The following is a 13,148-nucleotide window of genomic DNA, read 5'->3' as shown; positions in this document are numbered from 1 at the left end:
TCTGTATCCAAAGCTTTAACTAGCTGGGTTGGAAATATTTGGGGTGGGGAGCGGGGTGGAATTGCGCCTTACTGAACATACACGAACTCTTCCCACTCATCACTGTTCCCTAAATAATAAATTATTGGCCTAGCATTTACATTGAACTAGGTATTACAAGTACTCTAGGGATGGCTTAAAGCCTATGGGAAGATGTGCAAAGGCTATGACATTTCATATGAGAGACTTAAACATCCACAGATTTTGGTATTTTCAGGGAATCCTGGACCCAGTCCCCCACAGATACCGAGGGAGGATTTTACCAGCTATTCTGTCCTTTCACACGGGATGTTTGATTGCCCTATCCAATTTTTTACCCATTTGTCATAAAGGCCACCAGAAGGCTGTGCTGCACCTCCCCGGTGTCTACACAGAAGCTGCAACATCATGACCTCTTCGACCATCTCCAATGATGAGACTCTTCTTTTTTTTTTTTTTTTAATTTATTTGACATGTAGACAGTGAGAGAGACAGAGAGAAAGGTCTTCCTTCCATTGGTTCACTCCCCAAATGGCCGCTACGGCCGGAGCTGTGCTGATCCAAAGTGAGGAGGTAGGTGCTTCTTCCTGGTCTCCCATGTGGGTGCAGGGCCCAAGCACCTGGGCCATCCTCCACTTCACTCCCGGGCCACAGCAGAGAGCTGGACTGGGAGAGGAGCAACCAGGACTAGAACCAGCGTCCATATGGGATGCCGGCGCTGCAGGCGGAGGATTAACCAAGTGAGCCACGGCGCCAGCCGATGAGACTCTTACAGTTTACAGACCTCAGCCTCAGAAGTGTAAATAACACCTGCACATCACCGTGTGCTATGATGGGACGTGACGTAATGGATATGAAAGAATGTGTAATTCTTTTAAACTGTGGTATGTCAACAATTACCATCATTAACATTAATTCTCATTAGTAAGCATTGCTTATTACAGGAAAGACTTCACTTTCTTAAATGCATGCCTCTCCACTCCTCCTGCCATTGCCCTGGTTCAAGCTCCCTTGAACTCAACCGTTTCCTGAATGTTCTCCGTGCTGTCTGTTCTTCCCACACTGTACAGAATTATCTTTGAAATAAAGATTTGATCCTGCCAAGTTTCGGTTTAGTATGGTCAGTAGTTTCCCATCACCACCGGTATAATCTAGACTTCTGAATTCAAGACTCTTCCCTTCCACAAGGGACGCATTTTCTTCAACAGCCTCATTGTCAGCAGTCCTCCCAGGTTCTACTCTCTTCACAGTAAAGTAACAGAGAAGTACTTTCTAGACGCCAAAGACACCATGGTCCTGAAGTCCAAGTTTCTTCACTAGCTCTTTGTTCTACTCAATATTGCCCTCTGCTGCTGCCTCTACAACTCCCAGCCCAGCTATCACCCATCAAGGCTGAGGCCACTATCACAGCTCTGTGCTCAGACCTAAGCTCCAGCATTGATCATGCTGTAGAGGAATGAGTTTCTCTCTGGAGTTTCTCAAGGGTGGAAACTGTATCTCATTTATTTTGCAATCTCACATAGGGCCAAATGTCTGATAACTTAGAAAGTAGTATAAGCTAACTGATTTACTGAAGAAGCAAAAAACAAATAATAAAAATTACAAAGACTAAGACTTTTTTTTTTTCCCTCTGACTGATAGGTGTTTGAGGAACTCAATGGTGAGAGATATTTCCATTTTCCCCTCCACTGAGTCACTACATTTTAAAGTCTGAAAGAAATAGACCTGACTCCTGCGAAGAGCAGAGACTGGGTTCTTCTTCTGGCTCCACCGTATACTACTCCTGGGACCCCAAATAAGTAATAACAGCCATGGACATCTGCAAGGTGACGATAACTATCATCTGCCTTGTGTTTCTCAGAGCTGCTGGGATGAACAAAGTGATATGCAACTAACTCGTAGAAGCTCCCAAGTGGCACAGAAATATAAAGGTTCATAAGTAAGGTACTGGTTCAGCAGGACACACTTTTGGGAATGGGTGTTTTAACTGGGACTGCCACAAGTTAAACAGATAATCCGGAATAGGGGTCCAATGCATCCATTTGGACATAATATGAACACAAAACCAACATACAGTCTTGAAATTTTCATAAAATTTTATTTAACATAATAATGGAGCATAACCTATGACATATTATATATTATGGTTGTTGCTGTTATTTTACTTCTTGGAAAACCAATCACTGTTCTCCAGTAACATTAGGAAGTGATTATAACTGATGCTGGGTACCTCCACGTGAATGCCACTGGCTCTTTAATATTAAGGAACCCCAAATATGTATATATGCCTCCAACCAGTCTGTATGTTCATAGGACGCAGGGGGTACATCCGCCTTCTCCACCCCATAGCCCCAGCATTTACCATGGTTCCTGGCACCCTTACCAATTACATTGCAAAAATGAGTAAATGAAGACTGACACTCAGATGAAGCCGCTGAAAATGGCTTTGGGGGGAAAACTTGAACAACAAACTCTCTTCCTGAGCTCTGAAGGGAGACCCTGGGCAGGAAACTGGTAGCACGCTGGAACTGGATCTGGAAGTACCTAGTTTACAGGCAAGCATCTCTTTCTCATTTGCAAATGTCCTTGTGGCACATGTAAATATTTGATCATTGTCCATTCCAGTTTTTTCCTCCCAAACTAAAAGCCATTCTGCTTTTATCCACTACCACTTTATCCTTATTGAGGGAGGCCATACATCTTGCCAGAATTAAGATCATCTTTGGGTGGTAGACAGAAAGACTACACCTCTAAAATATGTAAATCAACTATTCTTTTGTGTAAATCATGAAATTAAAAGGATAGATTTTTCTATCCTTCAGTGTTTTATCCAACATTAAATTCACAGACTTTAGCTTGAAAGGTGGCCAGATGCAAACCACAGAGACTCATGCTTTACCCCACATCTCTAAAAAACTTAGTCTTTCTTTATAATGTTTGCACTCCTATGTCTTGAGTCTTCCATGAGAGTACCTGAAAAAGTCTGTAGAAAAATGAAATTAATAGAGACATTTATTTTTGTGCAAAAAATTTTTGGAAATCCATTGCAGTATTTCAATAAAATACATTTTTCTCGAATTTCTTTCTTAAAAGATGTATTTATTTATTTGAAAACCAGAGTTACAGAGAGAGAGGGAGAGACAGAGAGAAGATAGAGATCTTCCATCTGCTGGTTCACATGGGAGACCCAGATGAAGCTCCTGGCTCCTGGCTTCAGCCTGGCCCAGCCTTGGTCCTGGTAGCCTTTGGGAAGTGAAGCGGAGGATGGAAGATCCGTCTCCCCTCTCTGTCTCTCCTTGCAAGTCTGATTTTCACAATAAAGAAATCTTAAAAAAAAAAAAAAAAAAAAAAAAAAAACCTCTTTGCACCAAAATAAACTTACCTTTTAATTACATTTCCCACTAAGTTTTTGAAGTATGCTTGTAGCATTGCTTTTTTTGTTTGTTTTATTAGCCCTTGTAAATATTTTTGTGTGACTATAAAACTAGAATGATTTTTAGCCCCCAACACGCCAGAACTTCAAACTGAATGATTGCTGCTCCTCATCCCGTGACTCTGATTCAGTCACTCAGCCTCCTTCATCAGCCACGTGTGAAATTGCTTCAAGCCCAGATTTCCTAGCGGTCTCCAAAATGTCTCAGCAATTCCGTGGCTTCCAGACCCTTTTGGCTTTGTGCCTCGGATCCTTTCCCTTCTGGATTCGGTGCCACCATACGTTTCCTACTCTATCTTAAAAATAAATGTAATCCTCCTTATGCAGATAAGCACACATCCATTAACTTAAGGTCTGTTACCCATGCCAGATGTTCTAGAATGTGGCGAGGAAGTCTGCAAACATTCACACACCGCACTGCCTCAGACAGCTTCAGACTCGGTGTGTCTGGAGCGCAGCATGGGAACCCACACACATGAAAACCTCCCCTGGAGATCAGAATAACTGCTCAGGCTTAAGACATTCCATGGGGCAGGACGGTGTCACAGCTCTGCACTCGTCATAGTTCTTTCCCTGGGGATGGAGCTTTGTAAATACGTCACTTCTGCCCTCTCTCCACCCCTGCTAGCTCTATACTCCCAGATCCTGGGGCGGGAAAGGGTATGGGGAGGAGTCATTCTGGTGAAATAGCTGAGCGTGCTCACTCAAACTCCTCTCTTCCGACTGACAGCCAGCTGTCCACCAGCAACCGTGCTGTACTCAGCTATAATTCATGCAAAAATCAATTGCAATGCACACAAAGACAAGGGTAAGACCTCTTGATGAGAGGAAAGGCGTTCCCATGGGTACTAGACATGACCGCCATGGGCTGCGAAATTTCTTTTTAATATTTATTTATTTGAGAGAGTTACAGAGAAAGAGAGAAAGGTGACACAGAGAGAGAGAGGGAGAGTGAGAGAGAGAGAGAGATATCTTCATCTGCTGGTTCATTCCCCAAATGGTCACAACAGCCGGATGGGTCTGAGGCCAGGAGCTTCTTCCAGGTCTCCCACATGGGTGCAGGGGCCCAAGCACTTGGACCATCTTCCAATGCTTTCCCAGTCACATCAGCAGGAAGCTGGATCGGAAGCAGAGCAGCCGGGACTCGAACGGGCGCCCACATGGGATGCCGGCACTGCAGACTCGCTGTCCCACAGCGCTGGCTCCAGGAAATTTCGAAGAGGTGGGGGTAGGGGTGTGGCCCTAACAACTTCCTCTCCCCTCGGTGGTGCCTGTGCTGCAACCACACCGGGGCTGGTGCCAGCGTGACCTACACCAAAGACTGCCAGTGGATCCACGGCATAAACACTGGAGGGGACGGGTAAGAGGATCATATCCCAGCTTAGGGAAGAAGGAAGGTGAGAGATGCTTCTGGAACTGGTATTTCATGAAAATGCTCAAATAAGATGATAATGGTGCTCTGCCAGTTAGTTATAACATCACAAAATATGTCCCTCTTTATAAACCGCCTCACAGAGAGTTTTGTGTATCAGAATAATCTAGAGGACTTTTCCCAATAAAATCTCTCTCTCCATCCGTCCATTCGTCCATCGGTCCACCCAAGCACCCTGAACAGAGGGTCAAAACCTGACTGTCTCAGACTCCCTACTCGGGGAGACCTCTGAGGAATTTTACAACCACAGAGCCGGGCAGTTCACATATAGTACAATGCTATTTAACATTCACCCCCAAGTCTTGCCATTTAATATTCTGGAAGCTTGTCTAATAGCTGTTTTATTCTCAGGAACACAGACAAGCACCGTTATTTGTGAGTGTGTGTGCACTACAAGCCACTGTTGACTTTCACAGGTAGAACACGTGCACGTGCACGTGCGTGTACACACACACACACACACACACACACACTCCCTGATTCTGCTCGTCTGATGCCAAAGCTGGGGCCTGGCACCCACCATGCGCGGGCAGCAGATGCCTCAGTACTGCGCAGGGCCAGGGGTCGGGTGGGTGAGGCTACCATAAGGCTCTAAGTTAGGCCTGTGGCTCTGCAGCTGCTCAGGCGGCTGTGTCCAACCCGACAACGCAGAAGGCTTTCCTCCGCCACTCCTGTGACCTCCTCACTGTCCAAAAAGGGAAAATCCAATGACCCGTCAAGTGACGATCATCAGGCTGCAGTCTGCCTAGAGCTGAGAGGTGGTCCCTGGGAGAAATCCAGGCACCGCATGCATGGGGAAAGGCAATGAAGAAGCCAGTCTCCCTGGCTGGCAGAGAAGTCTCAACGCCACTGAACATAGCAAAAATTCCTTCACTACGTTATCAGAAAATTCCAGACGTTCTAACACTTGGATATTTATATTTAAATATAAATGAATGCCCTCTAGAGCAAATTAATAGACATCATTCAGGATATTCCTGCATACCAACAAACCAGCATATTTAAGCCCTTACATCTGTTTGTCTCCTTCTTGGAAAAATTCATAATTTTTTTCAAAAAATATTTATTTTGTTTATTTGGAAGGTAGAGTTACAGAGAGAGAGAGAGGTAGAGACAGCGAGAAAGAGGTCTAGCCCTGGTTCTTGCGGCCGTTTGGGGAGTGAACCAGTGGGTGGAAGACCTCTTTATCTCTGTCTCTACCTCTCTCTCTCTCTCAAGGAGCCAGGAGCTTACTCTGGGTCTCCCATGTGGGTGCAGCAGCCTAAGGACCGGGTCATCCTCCTCTGCTTTCCCAGGTGCATTAGCAGAGAGCTGGATCGGAAGTAGAGCAGCTGGGATTTGAACTGGCACCCATATGGGATGTCCGCACTACAGGCTGGGGCTTTAACCTGCTGTACCACAGTGTCGGCCCCTGTAAATTTCTTGAGAAACATATAATGGCCTTCTTGAGACTGATCGTCTTGTCAATATTTATTTGTTGAGTCCTAAAATTAAGCTCCTTTTCCATCTTTAACGCGTACCTCCTTCCAAATGTGTCTTTTCCTGACTATTCTATTAGAGAGATAAAATGTACGCTTCATGAAGTGCGTTGTGCTGAGAAGGTACAGAGTGCAAGCTGTGTGACTATGAGACCCACTCGCTTCATAAAATCCTATGAATGACAACATTTCACCACTAGGTGGCGGTGGTGCTACGTCTTTCCAACGTGAATACACGCAAGTAGGCATTTTGCTCAGGGTTTCACAAATCCTTTCTGATTACTCTTGGGGGCTACGGAAGTCACTCTTGTGAAGGAGCAAGAAAAATCTATCCTAAATTCTGAATTTACTTCTTCCTTTATCAAATGCCCCTGTGCTTATTTCTAAGAATAATCCCTTTGCCCACATGTGACATTTTGACATAGTCACTTTCCTGGCCACAATGATGCAACTATTTTGTTGTAAGGTCACTGTGATATGCCCCAAAATAAACATGACATTTACTGTGTTTTATTATTAGTGTTTCTGAAAGGGAGAGAGACAGAGAGAGAGAGCGTCCGTCCACTGGTTCACTCCCCCAAATACCTGCAACAGCCCCAGCAGGGCTAAGCCAAAGCCAGGAGCCTGGAACTTGATCTGAGTGTACCAAGTGGGTGGCAACCCAACTACCTGAGCCACCACCTGCTACCTTCCAGAGTGTGCATTAGCAGGAAGCTGGGATCGGGAATGGAGCCAGAACTCAAACCCAGGCGCTCCGATATGAGATAAGGGTGTCCCAGCAACAGCTTAACTGCTAAACAGCTATATAGGAAACATGTACCACTTTTTGTTTTAAGTAGTGACTAATGTATAAAATAGACATTTTTGAATCTCACATCACTGCAGCTCCCGACAACCCCGTCCCAGAATGCAGCCTGAGGCTGAGCCTGCGGCCGGCTGAGCAGCCGAGGTGTGGTTGGAGGGGAGAGGGGAACCAGTGGGAGCGCGGGGATCCAACACACCAAGCACAGGTAACCAGGGTCCTGCGTCATCCTGCACACCTATCTCAGAGAGGCCGATGGCTACTTCCAAGCTGAAAGTCTGCCTATTTTCTAGAATTCTATTCTCAAAATCTGTCTCTCAAGTTCTTTAGTCCTTCCCCCGAGATTAACTGGGTCCCAACTGCATGGAAAAATCCTCAGCTACACATCTGCCAGTTCTCTGAATTCAGAGGGATAATCTGTACATATATAAATACATGGAGGCAGACTTAACAAACACATATGTTATATTGGGTAACAGAAGCTATGCTCCGAAGATGGTTTTGATGGGCACAATGGATACTCCTAAAAGGATAACCCAGTTCTGGCAGAATTTTTTTTTAATATCTTCTTTGTTCACAGAAATAAATAGAGAGAAATGTGACTGTCTGTGATTAGGAGGAGGCAGAGGAAAGGTAAGAGGGGAAGGCCATGCAAGTTCCTAAATGACGTGGCACTTGAGCAGGTGTGTGCACACACACATGATGCCAACAGTCTCCAAACCTTGGTCATAAAAGTGTGTTCCACTCTCTTTCCTTTCTGTTGTGTGATGGCTTCTGCTATGTTTCAATGCAGCAGAAAGACCCTCAACAGATGCCAGCATGTTGCTGTTGGCCGTCCCAGCCTCCAGAACTAGCAGAGCATTCTAACCTGTCAGAAAGATGTGCTACTGGGGCTGGTGCTGTGGCATGGCAGATAAATGCTGCCGCCTGCAGTGCTGGCATCCCATATGGGCTCTGGTTCGAATCCTGGCTGCTCCACTTCCAATCTAGCTCTTTGCTATGGCCTGAGAAAGCAGTGGAAGATGGCACAAGTCTTTGGGCCCCTGCATCCATGTAGGAGACTTGGAAGAAGCTCCTGGCTCCTGGCTCCTGGCTCCTGGCTCCTGGCTCCTGGCTCCAGATCAGCACAGCTCCTGCTGTTGCGGCCACTAGGAAGTGAACCAACAGACGGAAGACCTCTCTCTGAGTATCTCTCTCTCTCTCTCTCTCTCTCTCTCTCTCTCCCTGCCTCTCCTCTCTCTGTGTAACTCTTTCAAATAAATCAATCTTAAAAAAAAAAAAAAAAAAAAGTGTGTCCGTCCCTTTACCTGGGTGAATCTCCTGTCTTCTCTTATCCCTCCTCTAAGGTCTGGCCTCTCCTCCTCTGGCTCTGGACAGAAAACCCGGGCCTGTCCTCCGTTAATCTACTTCTGCTTCCATCTTTAGACTGCAGTATAATAACTCGTCTATACAGCACAGGTAGGTACAGAGCACTGGCCTTGTGCAAAATTATGTAAGCTTTCCATGCCTGGGTTCCCTCTTCTTTGTGGATGACAACAATATTGACTGACTGCCTCTCCACTTCCACAAAACTTTGAAAACTGATTGGATTCTCTTGCTGCCTCTTTCTTCCTCGGCCTTTCTCACCTGACAGCTTTTTCTCCTTCCTGTCTTGTGAGGATGGCCCCTTAGCGATTTCCCACATGCCAAGTCTCCGAGTTTCCCTTTCCCATGGCTACAATGAACTCCACTAAAACAAACATCCACGTTTGTTCTCCAGTTCCATTTGTAACTGCCTCCCTGACAGCTCCAGGTGGGGATGCCAGCACCCCTGAAACGCAACAAGTACATTTTATTTCATGTAATGTACCTTTTAGGATAACAGGGAAAAAAAAACTTTAGCCTGGATTCAGGAAATCTAGATTATATTCCAGAATTTCCAGTAACTACATGACAGCAGATAAAAGTCACCTAACTCTCAGTAACTCTGCATGGACCTCAGAAAGAATTCAGCCCCTTCGCAAGGCAACACGGCTTCTCTTCCTGGGTCCTCAGGTGCTGGCTACAACAGCATCCTCCAAAGCACAGCGCCCGGACTTCCCAGCTACCTTCGTCTCCCCACACCCCCAAATCAATGTCCCTGTTTGCTTGTACTCTTTCAGGTCCCCATTCTCTGAATTTTATTCTCACCTAGATCTTAGCAATGCCCGATTGTGGAGAAATGCTTCCAGGTCTGGCACTGGAGGAGCAATCCCCTAATGGGAAAGGCAGCTGGAACCCTTAGGTAGGAAGTTAACAACGAGCCTGTGTGTGTGAAGGATCCAGCACCTGCTGGGAAAGCTCCAGGAGGATTCTCTGTCCTCAGGACCGAATGGGTTACCTGAGCTGATGACACAGGGCAATAGAACCTTCACAGACGCCCGCGCTAGGGGACGCCCCTCTGCTCCATCGTGCCAGCAAACCTGGAGAGGAATTTGCTGATTTACTCTCCACGAAACCCTTATCCCAAAGGAGAAGGGGCTCGCTCAGCCCTCTGCTCTCTGCTGAGCCGCCCGCCTGGCCTGCCCGGCTGTATTCTCTCCATTCAGCCATGTAAGCTCACTCTCCCCAGTCCGAGTGACTGGGCACTCCCTGTCTGTCCCTTCCACCCTGCGGATGCCCTGTCCCCAATAAAGCCTTACTACTTTGCTCTCTGTCTCACGCCTGAATTCTTTCTTGCGTGAAGACAAGAAGCCACAGCTTTTCTCTGGGGACAGAACCACCACCCGCTGCCACCAGCGCTGACTCTCCTTTGGAGGCTACTGCTTCTCCTTGAAGCTTGGCCCAAATGTAGAAAGCAATTCTACTGTTTTTTAAATATTCCTAAATTTTTATTTATGTACTTAACTTATTCATTGGAGAAGCAGAGAGAGAGAGGAGAGCGCTCATTCACTCATTCACTCCCCAAGTGTCCACAACAGCAAGGACTGGGCCAGGCTGAACCCAGGAGCCAGGAACTCAATCCAGGTCTCCCACAGGGGTGATGGGTGGCAGGACCTGGTTATCTGGGCCATCACCATTGCCTTTCAGGGAACACCTCTGCAGGAAGCTGCAGCCAGGAGTTGGGGATGGGTATTGAACCCAGGTACTCCGATCGGGGACAAGGATGTCTTAACTGCTAAGCTGAACGCCCACCCCCCAGACTCAACTCTGAATAACCCATAAAAAAACAGAGGCAAGACAGAACACGTAAACAAGAATCAATTGACAGCTGGCAACAACAGAGGCAGGTAAACAGAGTCTCATCTCAGCAGAATAAAATCTCTGAGTTCAGGCCAGCGCCACGGCTCATTAGGCTAATCCTCTGCCTGAGGCGCCGGCACCCTGGGTTCTAGTCCCGGTCGGGGCGCCGGATTCTGTCCCAGTTGCCCCTCTTCCAGTCCCGCTCTCTGCTGTGGCCCGGGAAGGCAGTGGAGGATGGCCCAAGTGCTTGGGCCCTGCACCCACATGGGAGACCAGGAGAAGCACCTGGTTTTTGGCTTTGGATCAGTGCAGCACCGGCTGTAGCAGCCATTTGGGGGATGAACCAACAGAAAGGAAGACCTTTCTCTCTGTCTCTCTGTCTAATTCTGCCTGTCAAAAAAAAAAAAAAAAAAATCCCTGACTTCTCCCTGTGAGTCCATAGGGACCCTTTCCTGTTTCAGCTCCTGCCCAGCAACATAGCAGGTGGTCCCCAGAGGGCAAGCAGCCCAAGCTCAGAAAGACACCACACTCACGGTGTAAACGCCAAAGCCCAGAAGCCAGCGTCTTGCTGGCCTCGCTAGGGTCTGTCCTCACTCGGGAGCAGCCTTACCCACGCAGGCCTCACCTGAACACCGCGACCCCACAGAAGCTAACCATCGTCCATCAAGGAAAATCCCATGGACATAAACATGACAAAGAGAATCCGCTACACCAAACTAGCCCCCACCAATCTCCCATAATACCTCCCAGCACAGACTTGCTTCCCTAAGACAGAGGCCTCACCTGATCACGTCCCTGTTCAAAACCCCAGCATAAGCGTTGAGGGCACTTGACTGTCCCCGTCTTCACTGCATTTGTAGCCCACCCACCCAACGCAGCTTCCATCCGTGCTGCCCGGGCTTGGCAGACTGCTCTACTGCTGTTGGCCAAACGAGACACATGTCCTCCTCCCTTGATGATAGGGGGCTTCCCACAAACTGCAGTTCCCTCCCCAACACCTCTCCCCTTGACTCACCCTAAATTCTGCACTCAAATGCCCACCATTCCAGTGTCACTCAAGCACAGCTCATGCATCCACAATTCCGTGTCCTCAGTCTCCCAGAGCCCGTTCGTAAGAAGTTACACATGTGCACAGGAGAGGGATGCACCCAGACTCGCTTTATTTTAAAAAGCTCCTCTGATGCTTGTTTTCAATACTTTCAATGGCGCGTGGATTTTTAAATCTAAACTACGGTAAGAGGAGAAAGTAAATAATAAAACAGGTCAAGTTACCCAGTCGGTCTAACCTTGTCTCCCCAGTCCTCAAAAGTCATCCTAGGATCTGTGCTGCCTTTTCTTCCGCCTCCTATCTAGACATCACTCCATTACAAAGAGCCACCTTGGAAAGAGTGGGTGTTTTTTGTTGTTGCTGGGATGAAACAAAACATTTCCTTTCTCTCTCTCCAGTTCGCACATCCCTGCATCCTGTGTCAGGTCACAGCGCCTGTGCTACCCTTATAATACCCAATTACCTGCACACAAACAGCCCCTCTGCGGAGGTTACAGAGGTTCAGGCAGGACTCAGGCTTGCTGTACTCGTCCCTCGGACGGTGAGCAAATAAAGATGACTTCATCCAAATGTCTAAGCAATACAAATTCCTTAACTGCAGAGCTAAGAATCAGGTTGGATTTTTCACGCATGGACTATACTGTATTTTCCACATCTACTCGTTCATTAACCATACATTTGTTGAGTGCCTATTACATGCCAGCAATTGTTCTGAGCACTGGAGACAGAGCAGCAAACAGAATAGATAAAAATGCCTTCCCACGAGGAGCTAATACTGTATTGCACGCCGTAATTAAAATTCTAAACAGAATTTCTGACAATATCTAATTTCACTTTATATCTACATATAAAAGGTGTATACCTACTTACATACCTTACTAAGCTAGTTGTAGGTAAGGCAGAAAGATGAAAATAGCATGTAGAAAAATAAACACCAAAATTTAGGACAACATCCTACGACTACTCAAAAGAATAGTTTTCCAGATGAGAAAGTGAGTGGCAGTAGGACCAAAGGCCAAACAGCCTTTGGGAACAGAATTTGCCACTCACTCCCAATGAGAGGGGCAGTCTGGATGTGCCCCCCAAAGTTCCTGCACTGGACGACCGGTCCTCGGCGTGCTGCTGTGCTGGGAGGTGGAGTCTGGCGGGAGGTGTTTGGATCACAGGGCACGGCTCTCAGGAATGGGTAACTTCTGTTATCTCGTGACTGGATTCACTTACACAAGCGTGGGTTCCTTATAAATGGACAACTTTTGCCCCTCTTGCTCTCTTTTGCCCTCTCTTGCCCTTGTGCCTCCCACACTGGGGTGAGACAGCAAGGGGCCCTCATCAGATGCCAGTCCATCATTCTCGGGCCTCCCAGCATCCAGAACTATAGGCCAACACATGTCTGTTCATGACACATTACCCAGTCTCAAGTATTCTGTGATGGCAGCACACAACAGGCCAAGACAGGCATGAAGGTTTAAAACATACATATAAACATACATACATGACAAAATTATACAGCTGTTTTAGAAGGCCAAGTTTACATATATGCACCTTGTAAAAGGCAAGCTTTGAAAAAAATTTTTTTAATTTTATTTGAAAGGCAGAGTGACACAGAGAGAGGGGGGCAGAAAGGGAGATCTTCCATGTGCTGATTCACTCCTCCAGTAGCCACACAGCCAGATGTGGGGCAAGCCGAGCTAAGGGCCAGGACCTCCATCCTTGTCTCCCACGTGGGTGGCAGGGGC

General features: G+C 47.0%; 1 protein-coding gene across 8 annotated transcripts in view; it reads right to left on the bottom strand.

Moving 5' to 3' along the window:
- The window catches only part of DGKH (diacylglycerol kinase eta), a 234,059-nt gene that overhangs the window by 154,523 nt on the left and 66,388 nt on the right, over positions 1-13,148 (bottom strand). The window lies entirely within an intron of this gene.

This window comes from Oryctolagus cuniculus, chromosome 9 (assembly GCF_964237555.1).
Source record: "Oryctolagus cuniculus chromosome 9, mOryCun1.1, whole genome shotgun sequence".
NCBI lineage: Eukaryota > Metazoa > Chordata > Mammalia > Lagomorpha > Leporidae > Oryctolagus > Oryctolagus cuniculus.
This window is presented reverse-complemented; position numbering and strand designations above follow the sequence as displayed.